General features: G+C 44.1%; 1 long non-coding RNA gene across 1 annotated transcript in view; it reads left to right on the top strand.

The window, feature by feature from the left end:
• Positions 1 to 5,659: 5,659 nt before the first annotated feature.
• The window catches only part of LOC147915336 (uncharacterized), an 88,465-nt gene continuing 73,775 nt past the window's right edge, over positions 5,660 to 20,349 (top strand). Inside the window, exon 1 of the long non-coding RNA XR_015554235.1 lies at positions 5,660 to 5,863. This is a non-coding gene — a long non-coding RNA (uncharacterized LOC147915336). The remainder of the gene's footprint in view (positions 5,864 to 20,349) is intronic.

A 20,349-nucleotide genomic window follows, 5' to 3' on the forward strand; every position in this document is an offset into this window, starting at 1 on the left:
TCCTCAAGTTTACACAATTTAGACAAATCTCTGGCAAACAAGACTAGTTTAATATTGTTTTAATAAAAACAAACTATGTATTTTATGAATTACCAGTGTTAAGTATAATTCAAGTGTACATTTTGATTCTACTTGAGTGTATTCTTCCTATACCTATATAGGACTTATTGAATAAGCTAGCATTACTTCTACTAAATGGTTAAGATTATTAAAAATGCAAAATTGCATTCAACCAAAATTGAATCATTATTCTGACAAACTTTATTTCAACAGTAATTATGTCAACTTGAAGATAATTTCCTAGATTTTTAGGTAACTTAAAAACCTTGGACTGATATTAAATTGAGTTAATTAACAGATAATCTTTAGATACATAGATTATTTATAAGTAAAATAGAATACTGAAATGTTGGTTATTAACCATAATTTAAATCTATATACTTTTACTTCTTATTTTTATATGCTACAGAGAGGCTACATATTTGGGCGTGTTAGTAAATGTGTTCATTTTGCCATTTTGAAAAATTTTACCTTAAGGGATGTATATAGATACAGAAAGAGAGGAATTCATCTCAATCTACAGGTCCTGCAGGTGGAATCTGATGGCAAGTTCTTGGCTTAGCTTCCTAGCCTCAAGAATTTTCTAATCCAATCTGAGATTCCTTATGAAACCTTCCAGCAAAGCAGACTTGAGAATGTAAATTACCATTCTTGTAGCACCTATGTAAAACATTAAGCCAAGTCTAATGAGATCAGTCTTATTTTACAAACAAGCATAAACTTTCTTTGAGATTACTTTTTTAAAATTTTTTTTAATTTATTTTATTTTTTTCCCCCAAAGCCCCAGTAGATAGTTGTCTGTCATAGCTGCACATCCTTCTAGTTGCTGTATGTGGGACGCAGCCGCAGCATGGCCGGAGAAGCGGTGCATCGGTGTGCGCCCAGGATCCGAACCCGTGCTGCCAGCAGTGGAGCGCGCGCACTCAACTGCTAAGCCACGGGGCCGGCCCATCTTTGAGATTACTTTTGATCAAAAGGCTGTAGGGAGAAATTTTGTGTTTCCGTGGAAAATTGTGCATCATCTATGGCACACCCTTCTGAGTTATTGGATTCTAACCTTGTTCATTGCCTTTGAACCGTTTTTACAATCCCCGAATATCTTTTCCATTTTTTCTCACTTTCTCCTGATTTGAGGTCACTGAGGACTAAAACTTGACTGCCAGCTCCCTCCCGGGTCGGGTTTCTAGGTCGCCTTTCAGGTGGCCTGTCTCCCCAGGATGCTAAGAGGCCCTGGGTGTTGACATAAACTTCAAGGGACTCATCTCCACTGCTGACCATCACAGGCCAGAATTCTCCCGGGACAAGCTGCTGTCTGTCACTAAGGTAGTTCGGTGAGATGCTCAGGTCATGAATGCCCTCAATACGAGAGGTGACCAAGACTTGGACAACACCACCAAAAGCATCGAAATTCTAGTGTGAAGAGACTCACTGAGTGCTGTGGAATGAATGAGGATTTTGTTTATTAGGAGCTCAGTAAGTGTCTGTGAATGAATGGTAGAATGAGCAACTTCTGTGGCTGATGACACAAGCCAGTAATGCCTTAAACTCCACGGGGCAAGGGCTTCTTCTGGCTTGTTTCTGGATTATGTACCTGTACCTGGAACAGCATCTACCACATAGCAGTCACTTAGCAAATAATGGAATGAATTAACGTCAGAACAACTTAAAAAATAATCATTTTTGATAGTCTGTCTGCTGGGATTTTTATTAGCAAGTGGAAGAAACCTAATTGGAACAAGATAAATAAAAAGGAGATTTAAGGAAACAGTGAAATTTAATGAAATAATACAAGGATTTGTCTTTGCTGTGGAACCCAATGCAGCTGTAAGAAGGACAGGGCTGCAGATGGGCCTCTGGCTCACCCGGATCAGGAATTTGAGCGCTCTTGGAATCTCTCTCCCTCTTCTCTGCCATACTGGCTCCCCCTTCCCTGGCTTCTGAGCTCCCTAGATTTGTACTGTATACCTACAGTCAACAAAAAAAGCAGGCTCCTCTTACTTCACAGCCTCAAGTCTAGACATTCCAGGGAAGGGAGTCCACTTTTACCAAGCCGGCTAAGCATTATAATTACCTGGTCTAGAGTCAGGTCCCCGTTCTCCTCGCCCAGCAGTCCTGGAGGCAAAGTTAAGCAGCAGAGCAACGGCTTTCATGGGAGTCATATGGATAGAGTGTGACTGGACATAGTTTCCTGGAAATAAGGGTGCTGTTCCCAGAACTCGGGGTGCTGGGCAGACAACACAATGCATGTAAATCACAGGGAAGTCTTCCCAAAGATGCTACCGGAAAGGGGTAGATAATTTCACGAGGCACTCTCTTCTTTAGAAATCAGGGAGTACTCTTCTTGGTGGGCACAAGGAGAAATCACGTTGCCCAGAACAGGATGTGCTTTGGGAACTCTACTGGGTTTTTCCTCCTCTGGATGAGACATGGGTGACAGCTGGTTGGAAAGTCTTTCTAGCCCAAACGCATCCTGCCATGTTCTGTGGGCAGATGACAGCATAGGGGACTCAACAAGCCTTTGTTCAAGCATCTGGGTGGAGCCTGAGGGAACCCTATCTGTGCTTGCAGATACCCCTTTGACCTACCTTTATAGCTTAACTGTATTTAAAAAAAGTTTTATTGAGTCATAATTTACATGCCATAAAATTCTCTTGTTTGAAGTTTACAGTTCAATTATTTGCAGTTTATTTACCATCACTGTAATCTAATTTTAGAACATTTCCATCATCCTAGGACCAGGAAAATAAAAGCATACCCGATAGCAGTGACTCCCTGGGTCCCCTCCCCGCTCTCAGCCCCAGGCAACTGCTGATCTACTTTCTGTCTCTACAGCTTTGCTTATTCTGGACATCTCATATAAATGGAACTATCCAATATGTGGTCTTTTGTGACTGGTTTCCTTCACTGAGCGTGATGTTTTTGAGGCTCACTCATGGTGTAGCCTGAGGCTCACTCATGGTGTAGTGTGAATCGGTACTGCGTTCTTTTTTATTGCCCGGTAGGATTCCCTTGCATGGATACATCGCCTTTGTTCGTACACCCATCAGTTGATGGACCTCTGGGTTATTAGTTTAACTGCCTTTTTTGAATTGATTAATTAGTTTTATTTTTTAATAAAATGGCATTTATCTCAAAACAAGTTACTGCTTTCTTAGTGGAGAGTTGTTTTACAGTTTGACCTAATTTAGATTTACCTTCAAAAGCATTCTGTTAAGTTTTCTTTTAATGTTATCTCGCCTCTGGAGCACTAACAATAAACTCAGAGAGAAGAGGGAAAATGTGATGATTTTATTTTATCATTGTTTCTGCTTTAAAATTTTTATGTTTCTATCTTATTATCTATTTGTTTTATTGTGAGTCATCTCAACATCTCTCTCTTGAAAGAGGAGGTACGTAAATAAGTAAAGCATTTTTTAAATGGGGAGTCACCTTTTCTGTGCTGTGCCCTGGTTTAGAGAATAGAATAGATTTTGCTTCAAGCGTGTTTTGTGCCAATATATAAGCATCAAAACTTTAGATGTGTTTGTAAAAAATGTTTGCATTTCTAAAGCAAACTTATACAATTTAATGCTTTTCTATGAACTTCATTCATCTGTGGGCTAATTGCTAGGGTTGTGTAATAATTTTTCTCAGACAGAATGTAGATTCTCCCTGTAAATGTCTGGGAGAAATAATTTTAAAATATGCTGACTTAATTGCTTCCACACAGTTTTCCCTTAACATCGTTACATGGAGAGGCAGAGGCACAAATGGGCGTTTATGCAGGAATGCCCATTTACAATTTCTCATTCTGTGCATAGTAATAAGATTGTTATGTATTTTCTTGGGCCATTCAAGGACCTTAACAAGCAATATCTTTATAAAGAAGAATTTTCTCAAATATATGTAGTTACATCTAATATTTTTGCTTAGCTGAAGCCTACTAATAGAATTTCCAAAGTAGTGTCTATCTATATTTTTCATGCATAGTAAGAACAAATAAAAACATTCTCCAGAAACATGAGGTCCTTATGATGTTATGATTGGGAATCTATAGTAATTACGCTATTTAAAATTTATTTTCCTCCTGCACTGTTCATTTAACTTTTATAAGACTGTGAATGTGAATAGAAGTTTTAAATGCAAGAGAAATTTAAAAAATGATATTAAAAGTGTTGAATTTTCATATTGCTAAGGCAATGGGAAATTATAGGATAGGAAATTATAATTTTATATATCATGATTTCATAGTTCAAATTTCCATTTTTAATGAAAGTTTAATTTTTTTACACAGTTACTTCCTCCCCATGTGTATCCTAAACAATCATAACCTCCATGACACTTTGAAGATCCCAAGACTTCTCTTTCCCAATTCTATCCGATTATAGATGTATATTAGCTGTGGCAAAGAACCAAATTTGGGCCCTAGTCCCTCACCTGAACACAAAAGAGTCTCTCCCTGAGTTTACAGAGCCTGGGCCCCTGGGGAGGGGAGGTGCTGGGACTGTCTCACACTGTTCTCATCACCAGGCATCTGCCCAGTAGGTATTAGTGCTCTCTCTGCTGGACCATCAACTACTCTCTCTTCAGCTTAACTTCCTAACCAGTGTGCAACCTCTTCCACGTGCTGTTTTGAATCTTTGTCCGTAGTTGGTTCTATATCCAAGGTTTACTGATGGCCTTTCAATGATGTCATTTCAGTTCCTTGCTTCCTGTGGGAACTAATCACATCCATGTTTGGTGAAATCTTGGAAACTTGAGTCACAAGTGGTAGAATAAATTGTCCTGTCATTGTTTTGGCTGACTCACTAATCACCTTTTTGGTCATCCAATATCTGAAACTATAGAGAATTTTCAACTGACTCTACTCCCCAATCCTTGGTCTTCCATTATGGGCTTAGATGCTCGTTTTTCTTGCTATTGTTGTTTTGTTTTCTCCAACACTTATCCAACCCCCATTTCATGTTTTTCTTCTCCATGTGAGCCCATGTTAAGTTGGGATAACCTAGCTTACATTTCCTTGGTACTTGCAATGGGAACTTTCCCTTTTCAGTACTTACTCTGTCAAACACTGGGTGTTACCATATTTAATAATTTGAACACCTGTGAAGAAGATGTTATCATCCCCACTTTACAGATGAAACACTGAGGCTCGTGTGACTTTTCCCCAACATCATGGGCCTAGGTGGATTTACTGGAAAGCACATGAAGTTTTAGGGCCTGTCCATTTATGAACCCATTCCTAGGCCTTGTACCTGATTTGGTATTATTCATAATGTTGTATTCTTTTTCTCAAAAAGGTCCCACTTTTTAAGCTTCAGGTCCCACAGTCTGTGGGTCTGCCCCAACCACACAACCGGTGTCTACACTAGCCTGGGCTCAGCCAGCCTGGCGGGGCTGGAGGCCAGCACCCCCTCACTCAGCCCCCAGCCCACCTCTGAGCATGGTGGGGAATTCTCTGCCAGGGTCATGGGCTTCTTCCCCAGATGCCTTCCTGCCCCCGGCCTCCCTCACCATTCAGGCCATGTGGCCATGTTCTGTGCTCGCTCCCCTTCCTGCAGGGGCTTAACTACAGCTCAGAACAAAGAGGCAAACGTGGATTTGAGTCCAAAAATAGACTCCTGAAATTGATAGTGGAAACGATCGACTTGAGAGCTAAAGAGCTTTTGATGTGCCCCTGCAGGCCTTCTGAGAGAGGAGATGGACTTTTTGAGCATTAAGAGGCTGTGAGTGGTGAGGATTCAGAGCACGAGTTTCTACCATCAACAACAATGGGATGAAGGCATGGTGACCGCAGAGCAGGGTTCCTGTCACCGGGAAGGAGGTAAATGTTTCTTTGGCCGGCTGGCAGGAGAATGAGCAGAGCGGGGGAACCATTCAGATGCCGCCGATGCTCCATGTGGAGGGGGGAAAGCAAGGTCTGATTGTTTGCTGCCTTTTCAGGCAAAGTCCTGGAGTGGGTGATGGTAGAAACCTCAGCGGAAACCCCCCCATTTTGAGGGGCAACCCAAGACACAGACGCTGATTCCCCGGCTTCTCAGGGAAAGCCCCAGGGAGACCACAAGCCCCACGGTGAAGCAGTGAGTGCAGGTGGTGCCTGGTGTCAGGGTGAAAGGCCTCGTGTGTTGGGGTGTCTGGAGGAGGGACCCCAGGGGCTTCCCAGACTCTTCTGTGCCACAGAGCAGGGGAAGAAGCAACGCGATTCCTCTGGACCCTGAGGGGCTTCGCAGTCCAGGGGTGCCTCTCCAGGCCTGTGGCAGCGGTGGGACATGGCCAGGGGCGGTGCCTGATGATGACAGCGGGTGTCTAAGGAGTCTTGTGACCATGCATTTGTGCAGCTGACACGGACACATGTGGGTAACCGTGGACTAGACACATTCCTCCCCTGGAAGGCCGTGTCTCCCCCAAACTTGGAGGAGAAGAGGAAGGTGGGAGGGGAATCTTGACTTGCCTAAGTACTCAAAAAAGCTTTTCAGCTGAAGAATGAATGAGGCCCTTTAATGGGGAAGGTCACATTTCAGCTTCAAAGGGCTTTGAGACCTAAATTCAATTTCAGAGAAAAAGCTTTCATTTTTGCAAACCTAAGTCTGTGACAGCAGAATTCATCCTGGATCTGGACAGATCATCTCATTTAGTTCCTCAGGAAAACTTTATGAGCTAGATGTTGTTATGAGCATTTTACAAATGAAGGGAAATGTGCAGAGAGCTCTATCTATTCCCCTAAGTTTATGCACTGATAAACAGCCCAGCTGGGTCTCCCAGGTCTGCCTTCATCCACAATGTTACCTGTCTCAGTTCTAGTGACGGTCTCCTTTCCATTTAGTTGTACCTGAGATTTCATCATCCCTGTAAGCTTTACCTTAGGGTCAGATCGAGGATGTAGAGAAATTGGAACCCTTGCACACAGTAGAAATGTCAAATGATGCAACCATCATGGAAAACAGTATGGAGGTTCTTCAATAAACTAAAAATAGAACTACCATATGATCCAGCAATCCCATGTCTGTATATTTATCCAAAAAAGTTGAAAACAGGATCTTGAAGAGATATCTGCACTCCCATGTTCATTGAAGCATTACACAATAGCTAAGATATGGAAACAACCTAAGTGTCCACCAACAGATGAATGGATAAAGAAAATGTGATATATATATACAACGGAATATTATTCAGCCTTGAAAATAAGGAAATTCTACAATATGCAACAGCACGGATGAACCTTGAGGACACTATGCTAAGTGAAATAAGCCAGTCACAGAAAGACAAATACTGCGTGATTCCACTTATATGAGTTATCTAAAATAGTCAAATTCATAGAATCAAAGAGTGGACTGGTGGTTTTCTGGGGCTGGGGGAGAGGGAAATGGGGGGTTACTTACCAAAGGGCATAAAGTCTTAGTTAATCAGGATGAATAAGTTCAGAGATCTACTGTACAACATTGTGCCTATAGTCAGTAGTATATTGTACACTTAAAAGTCTGTTATGAGGGTAGATCTCACCTAAGTGTTCTTAACATAGTATAAAATAAAAATGTTACTTGTCTCTGGGACCTTGAACTGTGAAGGTTCCTCTTCTGATTGAGGTTGCTTTTAACTGTCTCTCCTTTCATTGCTCCCTGACTCTGCCCTTCGCCCAACCATCGCTCAGTCCTTCAATCTCACCCATTTCTTTTAATGTCTCCAATTCAGGATTTGCTCATCTCTCTCTCCAGTCTGGACCCTCAGCAAGAAACTTCAAAGACATTTGCTGGCTTCTGTTTTAAAGCCTCTACTCTTTTCATCTCCCACCAGCTCTTGTCCCTAGATCCCCCCCAATCACCTCTTTTCACTCCTGCTTCAGGGGTTCAGCATTTCCAGAGAATGTCACAAACCATACTGATGCACCTGCTACAAACTTATGTCATGTCATTTCAGAAGGGCCCTGACTTCTGCTTGGGATTGTTGTTGTCAACTTAAAAAATAAATTGGTCAGTTATTTTACTTGAAAAACAAGTTTATTTAGGAATAACCAGAAGAATTGCAATTTGAGAAGTGCATGCTATGGGAAACCATAGGCAAATCCGGAGAGACAAAGGAAGGGGCTTTCTTTTATAGAGGAAAAAGGGGGAGAGGATGGGGCCATTCTAAATGAAAGTCCATTGGGGGAGAGTAACAGTTCAGGGTGGCAACAGCTTCTCATTGGCTGAGCTGTGGCGTTTCTGATTGGCTGGGCTATCGCTGGGTAGGGAGAGAAATCTTCCTTCAGTAGTCAAGTGCATGTACTTCCTGCCAGAGATGCAAGGGTACATCTCTTCCTGTTTGGTGTAATTGACAATGTGTGGTAGGGCATGAGAGCTCCCCCTGCAGGCCCTCCTGACTCCAATTTGGTCGAGGTTTCTTTTATTAATTTCCATATTGTATTAGCCTCTGTTGGAGTCCATGTTGCATTCTGTAGAACATCACACATTTACTTTAGTATCCTGACTTGCAAGCACTGACAACTTCTTAGGTTCTGGCCCCGCCAATCCCTGAGCCAAAGAGAACCCAGATCTATCAAAAAGCCTACTCTCACAACTAGGTCATTGTATATCTTATCTAAGGCCAACATCATTATAACCGTGACCTACCACTTCTCATCAAACATCCGCACTCCCAAATCTCGTCTTATAGTCACTTAGGCAGCTGTGATAACGGCAAGTGCACGGGACCTGCCATAGGAGGGTTGGGTTTAATGTGTAGCTTTACTACTTAGTAGCAAATTTCATGTCTAAATAGGGGTGATACTAGTCCCAGCTGCCCCCTTGTTCCCCGGGTTCCTCTAAGAAACAAATATGAGAAAATATGAAAAAGAACTCTGTAAAATGTAGTGTACCTCGAGGTAGGCATTATTGTTGTTACTAGATTGTAAATTTCTTGGGGCAAGATCTGTGCACATTTCCCCTTTGCATTCACTAGAGAATATAATGGATGCTTACAAAGCATGTCGGGAACTTGGATGGTGGCACAGGACCGGGCATGCCATCCTCCCTTGTTGCTTGTTTGTTTTTGCTGCCATCACCCAGGAGTGAGGGTGCCTGACAACCCAGGATAATCTTCCCCCATCCAGACCCTTAACTTCATCACATCTGCAAAGTCTCTTTTGCTGTATAATGTAGCACAATCCCAGGTTTTGGGGATTGGAATGAGGGCCTCTTTGGGGGCTCTTGATTAAGGCAAAGATGAGGGCTTTTGCCTGGATATGGGACAGAGGGCTCTGGGGTGGGATTTGGGAAGTGTGGAGCACAGACCTCTGTCTTCCCCAGTCACCACCAGCCCTGCCTTTTCTCATAGTCAGACCGTGCCTGGATGCTCGGGTCAAAATCCACCCACCTTTGTAATTGGTTTCAAATACGATGACGCATGTGCCGTTCTATTCATTAATTTTAGGGAAGGTTCTAATAATAAGCAGAGAAAATCAAACATCTAATTTAACCACAGAGAAATGAGAAAGTCTATGCTTTCTGCCATTTCCTTGTCAAAATGGATTCTATTTCTGAATAGTGGTTGTTAGAGGTGCCATTTTGGAAATATCCACCTAAAGTGTGTGCAAGTGGTTCAGGCAGCAGAAATGAGAGCCTGGTTAAATTTGCCTGGGGCATCAAGAACGGCTTCTGAGGGAACGACAGACCTGAGCAGGGCTTTGGAAACTCAGATGCATCTTGAGCACTCAAGTCGGGGAGACGTTCACATGCCCCAGTCTGGTGTGAGCTACCCGAGTGTGTCTGGGCAGGGGAGGGGTGGTGGTGATGGGGGCTCACTGGAGGGCTCTGGGAATAGGTACAGATGAGGAGGTTGCCTGGGCCAGACTGTGGTCATCCTCCACCAGGCTAAGGAGGCGACACTTTAGCCTGCAGGTGGTGATGGAGCCTTGGGAAGCCCTAGGGAAGTGACACAAAGGAGTTTGTGTTTGAAAAAAGGAAATATTGTTGAGTGTAGACTTGAGGGGGCTGAGACTAGAGGCAGAAAAATGACTTGGGGCACTTTTACAGAATGCCAGGGGGAAAATGATGAAAGTCAGTGGGTCACTGGCTGTGGAGACAGGTGAGAGATGGGGCGAGTCACCTCTCCCGCCATGGGCACCAGCTCCTGGCACCCTGGGCAGTCATGGTACAGAGAGAATGGGATGATGTGCCCCTGCATAATTTTAACCAATTCTAGAAAAAGAATGCATGAATCCCCACATAGGAGAGTGGAATATTCGAAGTCCCTTGCAGAGGAGGTTTTTCTCTCACGGGCTTTCCTTCTTAGGGACACCAGCACTGTCACTTGGCTGTCCGTCTTTCTCTAGTTGCCCCACCTCCATGCTCTCTGGCAGCTCCCACCCCATTCCCCACCAGTGAGCCCCTGGCTGGGCCTCGAAAGTCCCTCTTCGTCCATTCCCTGTTCACCTGGGCTGCTTGTGCCTGGAAAGCCTGGTCTCTCTGGTCAAACACGCTTGTCAAGTTGGCTTTTATACAAAAAAAGCGTTCTTGCCGGCTGGGGAACTGAGGTGCCCTCATCCAGCCCATCAGAGGAAGCACACCCCGGGGGGGACGGGCAGACCGGTGGGGAGGGCTGGGGATGTCTCAGTGCATTCAATGACAGCCTCAGCTCACATGCCAGCACACCATCGAGCACCACGCGCGATGAGGCTATGTTCCTGTGCTGGCTGATGATGCTCCCTCACACGTGGTACGACCCGCTGTGTTGAAGGAGGACTTCCGTGCAGGCCTGCGCACACAGCGCGTCCTCCCAGCAGTCCACCAGTGAACACGGCTGTCTTGGTGCCGTGGAAAAGCACTAGAGCCAGAGTAGGAGTGTGCAGCAAAGGTTCCCTGTGTCCACGAGGGCATAGTTCTGGGCGCGGCCTGAGTTGTCAGCATGATGTTTTTTTAACAGGATTTAAGGGACAAAAAGCTACCTTGTATCCAGTGTCTCAGCAGGATGGAAACATAATGCCACAGGAAGGCACGGGTCACAATTTATAAAAAGATGCTTCAGGTGGGCGTGCCTAGCTCTCTTTTTCCTGAGAAAGGATCTTGGGCAACTCCCTTTCCCCCATACCCCGCTTACTCCAGAGTCTGCAGACAGAAGGCCCGAAAGGATAGACTGCAGAGGAGCGAGATGAGGGCCATGCTTCTGAACCTTCATTGCCTCACGCAATCACGAGGGAGCCTTGAAAGTCAGGATGCCTGAGCCTCAACCTCTGGGAGTCTCACTGAAAGTTCCAGATTGGGCCAGGGCATCCCACGGTCTATGGCTCCCCAGGAGATTCATGAGTTCATCCAGGTGTCAAAGCAAAAAGTGTACCAGACAAAGTTCAACAGGCAAGGAAGACTTTCTCCAAGGCTACTGCAACAGAGGAGGGAGCCCAGAATGCAGTCTGAGTTCAACTCTGCGGAATCCAAGGGTGGCAGGGCTGGGGGTTGTAGGCCATCTGCATTTACCACCTGGCCTTCCCCAGAGGAAAGGTAAATTTTCTTGTATCTTCATTGCAGGAGGTAGTTTTACAACTTGGAGCAAGGCGCCCCCACATTCAGGCTCCTTCCCTCCCACAGAGCCTGGGAGATGGGGGTCTCCATTCCTTGAAGATGACGTGTCACAGGGGTGGCTCCGGGGTCCTTGAGAGAGACGTTCCCTGGGTTGTACGACTGGCAAGAGGCTTTCAGAAAGATTTACATCTCAAAGGGGAGGAGAAAGAAAGTGCAGTGACAGTTCTTCTGAAGTAAACGCTCTAGGCGAAGGTCAGGGCCTGGAGTTGGAAAGAGGCTGTCTGAGGGTTAGTCAAGGTGAGCCAGCGTGGAGGCCGTCTTGCCACAGGAATGAGACTTGTGTGACCAGCCCTAAGGATAAAGAGTAAAACGTTGTAATCCACGTAGAAATCATGAGGTTTTCAGCTAAAGGGGTGACCGAGGGGGTGGAGTTTAGAGCACCTAGTGGTGGAGGGTTGGGGTCAGCGTTCCAGAGGTGGTGGGGCCATGTCAGAGCTCTGCCCTGGGAAACGGACGGCGCTGGCTCCCCCGATCTCGTTCAGACGATGAAGATGGTGGCCTCTCCTCCCCTGCCCCTGAGTCCGTAGGTGTTCAGACATGCCAAGTTTGGGGTGCCCCGGGATCCACGGATAGAGACAGCCCAGCACTGTGCCGGGCACCACAGTCGGGAATCAATGAGAGATTTGGGACTTTGTTGCTAGATCTCTGTATCAGAGCAAGCCTCTGCGCTCAGCAGTCTGTTAACTGGCGTAATGGGGAGCTCTATTTTGAAAATAAACTCCTATTTCCACCCCAAAGTATAAAATCCTCAACTACTAGCCCTGTGGCACTAAATAGGGTGCCAAATTTTATTGCAATCATTAAGTTGCATTGGGGACTTTTGTGCTTTCATAGAAAGTTGGTGCAGTATGTTTCATATTTATTGGCAAAAGCCTTAAAATCCATGTTGGGAAGAGATTGGAAGACAAGAGACTACATAAAAATGTATTTTTATTGATCTTCCCTGCTTATCTAACTCGTCTAGTGATGATAAAAAGGTGAAGTGTTGGGTGGATGTATTTGATTGCAGAATCAGATCAACTGGCAGGCAGTTGGGAAGACTACTTAAGTAAAAATACAGACAGTTCCCAAATTCGCATAGTATTTAGTAGAATATTTTAAACTGAAGAAACAGAAAACGACTTTAACTCAAATATGAAGAATTCAATTGACTGTTTTGGCCAAGCGTTTATGAAGCGTCCTGCAGGGGACGGACCGCAGAAGCTTGCCGCCCAGATGTCTACCATTTCAGGGCTTCGTAAGCTTCTTGGGAATAGAATTAGCAATGCACCAGAGCTCTAGTCATTTTGAAATTAAACTGTGAACGTCAGGAGGCAGATGCTCTGACGGGTGGTAATGAGGTGAATGTTTCATCATTCTTCCAGGAGACCCCCAGGGACTCTGGCACCCTCTGCTTTGGCTCCTCACTGTACAATTTTCCATTTTTATGCTTATTTGCCTCCTTCACTAATATGGGCTCTTTTTCTGACTATCACTGCTCTGTCAACCCCAGCCCTTTGGGGTCAATTCTTCCCCCAGTCCGTTGGTTCTAATGGGGCTGTCAATAGTGGCATTCTGTCCCCTGGAGGCCTCGGAGCAGGTGACGTACCATTTCCCTGAGCCCAGGGATTAGCCTAGGGTGGGTGTGGAACCCAGCCCAGGCCTGGCAGGGTGCTTTCTGGGCCTTACTATTTGGGGCTTTAGAAGAAGGGAGAAGCCTTACTTTTGTGTGTGTGTCATGGTAATTGGAAGACAAAATTTTGAGGTTCTTAGAAGCCATTTTCCTTTTAAAATAGAGAGAGGATATCTAAGCATAAAAGCATTGCTTCACGCGGAGACCCAGAGACAAAGGCAAGAATAGAACGAGAGTGAGAATCCCGAGGCATCGTTTTGGTGCCTGGATTCAGCTGTGCTGAGTCCACCCTACCACGGGCTTACGTGAAGCCAGAACATTCCCTCTATGGGTTAATCTACCAGATCGATGTTCATAATTCACAGTTGGAAGGATCCTAACTAGTACGGTAGCTTTATTCCTCAACAACAACAATAATAATTATGATGATAGTGATAACTGTGGGGATGCTGTAGCAGCAGCTGATGGTATGGAGGGCTCGCTGCGTCCCAGGCACTGTGCTTGGTGGTTTGCAAGTGTGGTTTCATTTAATTTTCAAAATGAGCTTTGCAGATGAGAAAAATGGCGTCAGATAAGCTACCCAAGACCACAGCCCAAACAAGCAGATGGCCCCAAGGCCCAGTGTGACGTCCAATCCTGAGTTTTTTTCTCCTCTGATGCGTCCCCTTCAGTCAGTGCTTACTCTTCTCATTCACCATTATTTACATCACCACGTGACCCCACGGCCTTGAGGGTGATAAGTATTGATTGGATGCATGTATGTGGGCTTGCTTGGTGACAATGTGAGTAGACCTGTCCTGTCCCTAAGGTATTAATAGCCGTTACTGCTGAATCCTGTATTATGTGCCAGGGCTGTACGCATGCCTCATTTAGTTCCCGTGACGGAGGCCAGCATGGTGTCCATTTGGGGATGGTTCTAGGACACCTGAGGCTCTGGAGACCAAAGGTAAATGGTTGTAGGTGGCAGAGCACTGGACTCTGCCTGTTTCAGCTGAAGCTGTGTTTTCTTGCCATGGTGTTAACACTGGGGAAGGGAAATAGGCTACTGTTTTTGAGCACTTATCACACACTCTGTATTTATATGTTGCTTTTGTGTCAGACTGTCCCACAGATGAGGAAACTGAGGCTCCAAGAAGTTCAGCCTCTGGCCCACGCTCCCACCACTAACGACAGGGGCTTGGAGCCTGAGGCTGTGCTACTTGTTCTCACCCCAAACCAGACGGCAGGTGTCAGGGCCACAGTGGGGGCTGATGAGGGTTGCATTTGCTTCTTGTTGTCCTTGGGAAGGTGAGTGGTGAGAAGTTGTGAGTCCTGAGGGAGGCAGCTGGCCTTCTTCTGTGATGCCAGAGTGGACAGTCGTTGCCCGGGGGTTTGGCCTCACACCCCAGGGAGGACCTGGTTTCACCGGGAGGGAGGCCCCCTCTCCAGGGTTCTGTATCAGACTAGCTAAACCCATGACAACTGCGACTTCAAACTAGGGCCAGGCTCTGAGCGCTTCTCGCCAGGCCCGCCGCTGCCCCCTCTGCTCCAGCACCGGCCCTTCCTGCCTGCATTGTGGCAGCAGTCTCCTACCCGGCCTCCTGCTTCTGCCTTGCCTCCTCCTTAAAAAGGAACAAGGTCAGGCCAGGTGACCCCACGCTGGGGTCGGACGCGCCATCCGCGTGCTTTGCAGCCCGCTTGCCACCTCTGCTGTGGCACGTATCTGTCGTCTGATGCTCATCTCCGCATCTCCCTGTCTGACTGTGCGCTCCCTGAGGGCAGCAGGGACTGTGTTTCATGTTGAAGGCCCTGGCTTCAGCAGGTGTGGAGAGCATAGTTGTGTGTGGTGAGTTCACGAACAGTCGCCGTAGGACATATAGAGGCAAATGAGGACCACCAGTTCCTATGCTCTCTGTAGAGGGAAATGCAAAGTCTTCCTTTAACACAATGGATCAAATCTTTGGCAGTGTTCATTCTGTTTCCTTTTTCTAAGGTTCATTTTTATCATTTTAGTGATAATCCTTTAGGTTACTTTTTTTCTTAAAATTAAAAAACAAATGCCTCTCATAGGTCTTCAAACTCTTATATTTGGGGTAGGAATATTGACATCTTTATCCTAGTACTACTTCTGATTTATACCTGGAATGAGCATGTTAACTTATCATTGGATCAGTTTCTTAATAATACAATATTATTGGCATTAGAGGTACACATACTGTAACAGTATTTATTAACATACTTTACGTTTATATTGAACACCTATTCTGGACAAGGTACTGTGCTATATGCTGGATTAGCATGGACCAGAAATTACATAGGGTTCCAAAAAGGCAAAGATGTGTACCCCAAAGACCCCTTGGGACCCCGTGAGTGGACACCTGAGGTGGATGTCACACCTCAGAGGGATGGCTGCAGACAGAGGGCGTGTGTGGATACAGGGTGACCCTAAAACAGGGTGTCTCACCCCCCTCTGTTGACATTCGGGGCCGGTCATTCTCTGTTGTGGGGCTGTCCTGTACATTGCAGGATGTTTAGCAGCATCCCTGGCCTCCACCGGCTAGATGTCAGTGGCACACACACCGGTTGTGACAACCACAAATGTCTCCAGACATTGCAAAATGTCCCTTGGGGGCCAAGTTGCCCCCAGTTGAGTACTCCTGTCTGAAAACAACCCTGGACATGTTGCTGTGCTATGTCATTGTTTCCTGCAGAATCTGGAGCTTTCTTCTCAGTCTCGTAGCTTTGAGGAAGGGACTTTCTAGATTGAGAAAGAAGTGACCCAGTCCTGGTGAATGACCTGTAACTCACAAGGGATTGGTCTATCACTGAGCAACTCAGTCTATTGCTTCACCAAGTGCAAAGCCCAGAAAGCAAAGAGGACAAAGCTGCCATCTGTGGCGTTAGGATCAGACGTCTCGATTCGGATCTTCCAAGCGTAGCGATGTGTTGTTGCCATAGCAGTTCTGCTCAAGAGTCTTTTGGACAGAAAGTGAGAACTCTTGCTACTGAGGGAACAACGTTCTTGTGCCAGTTGGTGAGGGCTGGCTGCTCCCAGAGGAAGCCTGGTTCTAATTAGAAGAGAAAGTTGCTTGTTGAATGGTCAACCAGAACCAAGGCAGTCAGAGGTTTTAAGGGAAAATATTATCAAATCAGGTCAGCTTTTATCTTTAGAGTCAACATGTTCAACTTTAGTGGTAAATTCACCATAATTACATTGAAAATGGTCCACTTAACCTCTTTTAGCCTATGAATTGGACATAATTGTATTTAGTTCATACGGTTGTGATGAGGATTTAATGAGATAATACACATGGTAAACTCAATAAATATCAACTTTATTAATATAATTAATATCAATAATGGATATAATTAATGATTAATACTATATTATTAATAATAGTATCAGTAATGATATCCTCCTATAAATTAGGCAGGTGTGTAAAAGTATGTCTGTTTACAATGGGGAAACTGAGGCTCAGAGAGTAAAATGTTTTGCTCAAGTTCACCTGAATAGTCACCGTGTGGACTTGAACCCATGTCTTCTGATTCTAAGCTCAAGGTTCTTTCTGCAGCACCACTCTGAACTTGAGACAAAGGAATGCTCGTACCAGCAAATCAGAACAGTGGTTCCCTAACTGGGGAATCCCGGATGCTTGTTAAGAATTGACGTTTCTCAGCCCCCTCCAGACCTGGTGTGAGAGCCTCCGGGGATGTGACCTGGCTTCTGTGTTGTCAGCACTCCCCGCCTGCCCGCCATGATTCTTATGCAGCAGCCTGGCGTCTCAGGCTGGCGTTTGGAATGTGGAACCAAGCCCTCTACTCCACCCCACTCGATAGGGCACAGATGCCCACCGTCCTTCCTACCGGGGCTTTTCTCTCTACTTCTTCTCATTTTTGTATCTTCTGCTTGTCAACAATTTGCCTTTCCCAATTACTTGACTCTGGAGTGGAATTTTTAGATGATTCTGGATGTGTTTAGGAATCCATAGGACTTGCTGATGGATGTGGAGGTGAGGGAAAGAGATAATTGCATATATTTCCAAATAATTTTTGATCTAATTAAAATAGAATATTTCTCTAATTCTCTTCAAGTTTTACATATCTTCATAATAGGAATCCCAAGATGCGAGCTTTCAGTAGAGTACTCCAACTATGAAGCATGAAGATGTTAGCTTCAAGCCCACTTTGAAGAAGCCCCTTGTTAAGGATTTTGGGTATAATTGTCTAATTATCTTTCATTTAAGCCATCTTTGAATAGGCCATTGTCTCTGGGCAACATATTAGATTCTTGTAATATCTCTTCCTGTGACAGCTGGTTTCTATGAAACCATGACAACTGCTTAGGCCGAGGGTACTTTGCACAAGTATCACAGCTAAGTGATTGCACTCTTGATTGCTAAAGTACTTTAGTTCACTTAAAATCTCTGCTGGTTGCATTTACAGTGGAAATCAGCAACAGGAATTAATTACACTAAATCTATGCAGTCTATCATTTATTAGTCTATTTATTTTAATTGTAGTGTCCTATGTGTGTGGTTTTAAAAAAAATCCGTGTTTTCAGCATGAAAGCAATGGGACATAAAAGGAACAACAAGCTTTTCAGCCTCTGACAAGGCTTTCAGCTTCGCCTCCTTCACTAGCAGGCATCAGCCAGTGATCATTCCTAATGTCTACTATCAGTTCCAGGTTTGGCTAGACACCATAGAGGAGGGCTCCGTTAAATGAAATTCAAAATTTGCAAAACACTGCTGAGTCATCTGTAGGGAGCTAAGCATGCAAGCTGATGGGCCAGCTAGGAAGTTATTACAATAAACCAGAGCAGGGGTGATGGGGCTTGGCCCCGGGCTTGGCCTCGGTGAAGCCTGGTCCATGAGGGACCTAGAGATACTCAAATCATCCTAGGGTAAAGTGCTAAGACTGGAAATCCAAGCTAAATACTTTCAAAGTAAAAAAAAATCTGGTATGAGTCTAGTTATTGTTTGTCATTAATTACTTGCACAAAAGGCAATAATTGCTAAGGTAATTCATTGTCTATTTAGAGCTAAATGTACCAAAAGGGAGATGCTTAACAGATGGCCATGTTAGGAAATTCCTGGCTTTTGAATCTGTATGAATATATTAGGATTGAACAAACACCATCCGAGCTCTGCACATGATAAAATGTCGTATGACACTCAGGTATCAATTACAAGAATGATGCCATCTACAAAACAAGGTGTATGCAAATAGTAATCTCTTCTGATTTCCCAGGAATCTAGATATTCTTCAACTACACCTGTGGTCATAACTTTACAACATGTAGACTATTGATGATAAGTTTTTTGGGGGACATTTTTCTATTAAAAATCCTACCTCCTTAATGGTGCCATTGTGTATAAATTTAGAATCTTTACCTCATTGTTCATGTCTGTATGTCCACCAGCGTGAAAATGAAAGTCTTAGTACTCTGAACTGTCTCTCACCACAGATACCAAATTATGATGAATTACTTCTGCAGAATATTGTGATATCTCACTTGCTCAATGAACTACACAGGATTCTAGTCGGCCCATCATATTAGTGTGGATAAAGGTAGCCAGTAGAAAAAATGCGAGAGAATTCAAGCATTACATAAAAGTTAATCATTCACAGTTACATATGTAACTAGAGAACAATAACTATGTGCATGTAAAAGTCCAGAAGGTAATCATCATTTATCCTGCCCACGTATAGAAAGCACATCTGGAAATTATTGTCTTAAAGGCCTGGACTAGTAATCGATTATCTCTAGTAGCATGGAATCCGTTGCAGCGTTAAAAAGATTACAAAGAATATCTTACACACCAAGCTGCTCGGTATAACACACCAAGGCCCTCTTCTCATTGGCAGGGACAGAAATCCATTCCAAACTTCTTGATAATAGAGTATACATCAAAATAGTTCTTAGTTCATCTAATTCCATCACAAACTTAGCCATCACTGGTTCTTTTTCAATTATCAGCAAAAGATAAATCCTTATATGGTATTGTGTCTGACATGGGACTAAATTACTCTAAGTTAATTTGAGAAATCTATAAGCAAAGCCTGTGGGAGATCAAGATTTGGCCACCCTGAAATATATCTCTTTACCTTGATTGTTTTCTCTGAGGGACATTTGACCTCCCCCACAAACTGCCTAAAGAATTTAAAACAAAAGATCTGTTTCAGGAAGGAGTTATTATCATGACTGCTATAAAGATAATGTAGGATAGAGGTTACAATAGAAAAGGCACCAACAAGCCCATCTCATCGGGAGTTCTGTCTCTCTGGCCACATTCTTTGGATGGCCCTGCGAGGAGTTGCCAGACAATCATTTACAAGGGAAGTCTCCATTTGTAAAGGTATCTCCCTCTCTGTATTGGGAAGAGGAGGGATGAGCTCATTTCTAGAGACTTATCAATGTGGAAGGTGAGGCATTGGGGCTGCATAATAAACCTTACTCTTGTTTACTGTGCTTTAGTGGTAATCTCCTGTAACTGACTCCCCCAACCCCCAAAATCCTCCTTTGTCATTGGCTGAACATGGTATTTAAGACGAGAATTTCTGCTATTGTGTTGAGAAACGCAGTGTCCCTGCTTTCTCCCATGTATACATGTTATTAAACTTGGTATTATTTTCTCCTGCTAACCTGTCTTGTTGATTATTTGGCCAGCCATAAGAACCTTAAGGAAAAGGGCAGAGGGAGATTCTCCCTCTTCCCCCTACAGCCATTATGCAGTCATGATCAAATCTCATTAATTGCAAAAAGTTATTAAGCTGAACTTGAAGGCTATTAGGGTAACCTGAAATAGATAGTTCCAGAAAATAATAGTGATAGAAATAAAATAACAGCACCATTAATAATTAAACAACAATAATTATTATTATAAAAGACCACCAACAAGTTTTTCATTTCTCAATATGTCATTTCATGCCCAATATTAAAATCTAGTCTTGTTGTTCTATTAATAAGATAATATTCCATTAATGAGATAATATTCCATTGTCTCAATCAAGACCAAAGGATGATATATGAGGCAAACTAAATGAATTTCAGATGTTTCTCTTTTTATGTCCCATCTTGGCTCATTTATATCATAGACACACATATTTGAGAAGAACGATGATGCTTTTAGCAGCTTTCCTCCAAGGCCCCTCGACATTTCGTGGAAC

This window comes from Ceratotherium simum, chromosome 14 (assembly GCF_057802395.1).
Source record: "Ceratotherium simum simum isolate JZ-2026a chromosome 14, ASM5780239v1, whole genome shotgun sequence".
Taxonomy (NCBI): Eukaryota; Metazoa; Chordata; class Mammalia; order Perissodactyla; family Rhinocerotidae; genus Ceratotherium; species Ceratotherium simum.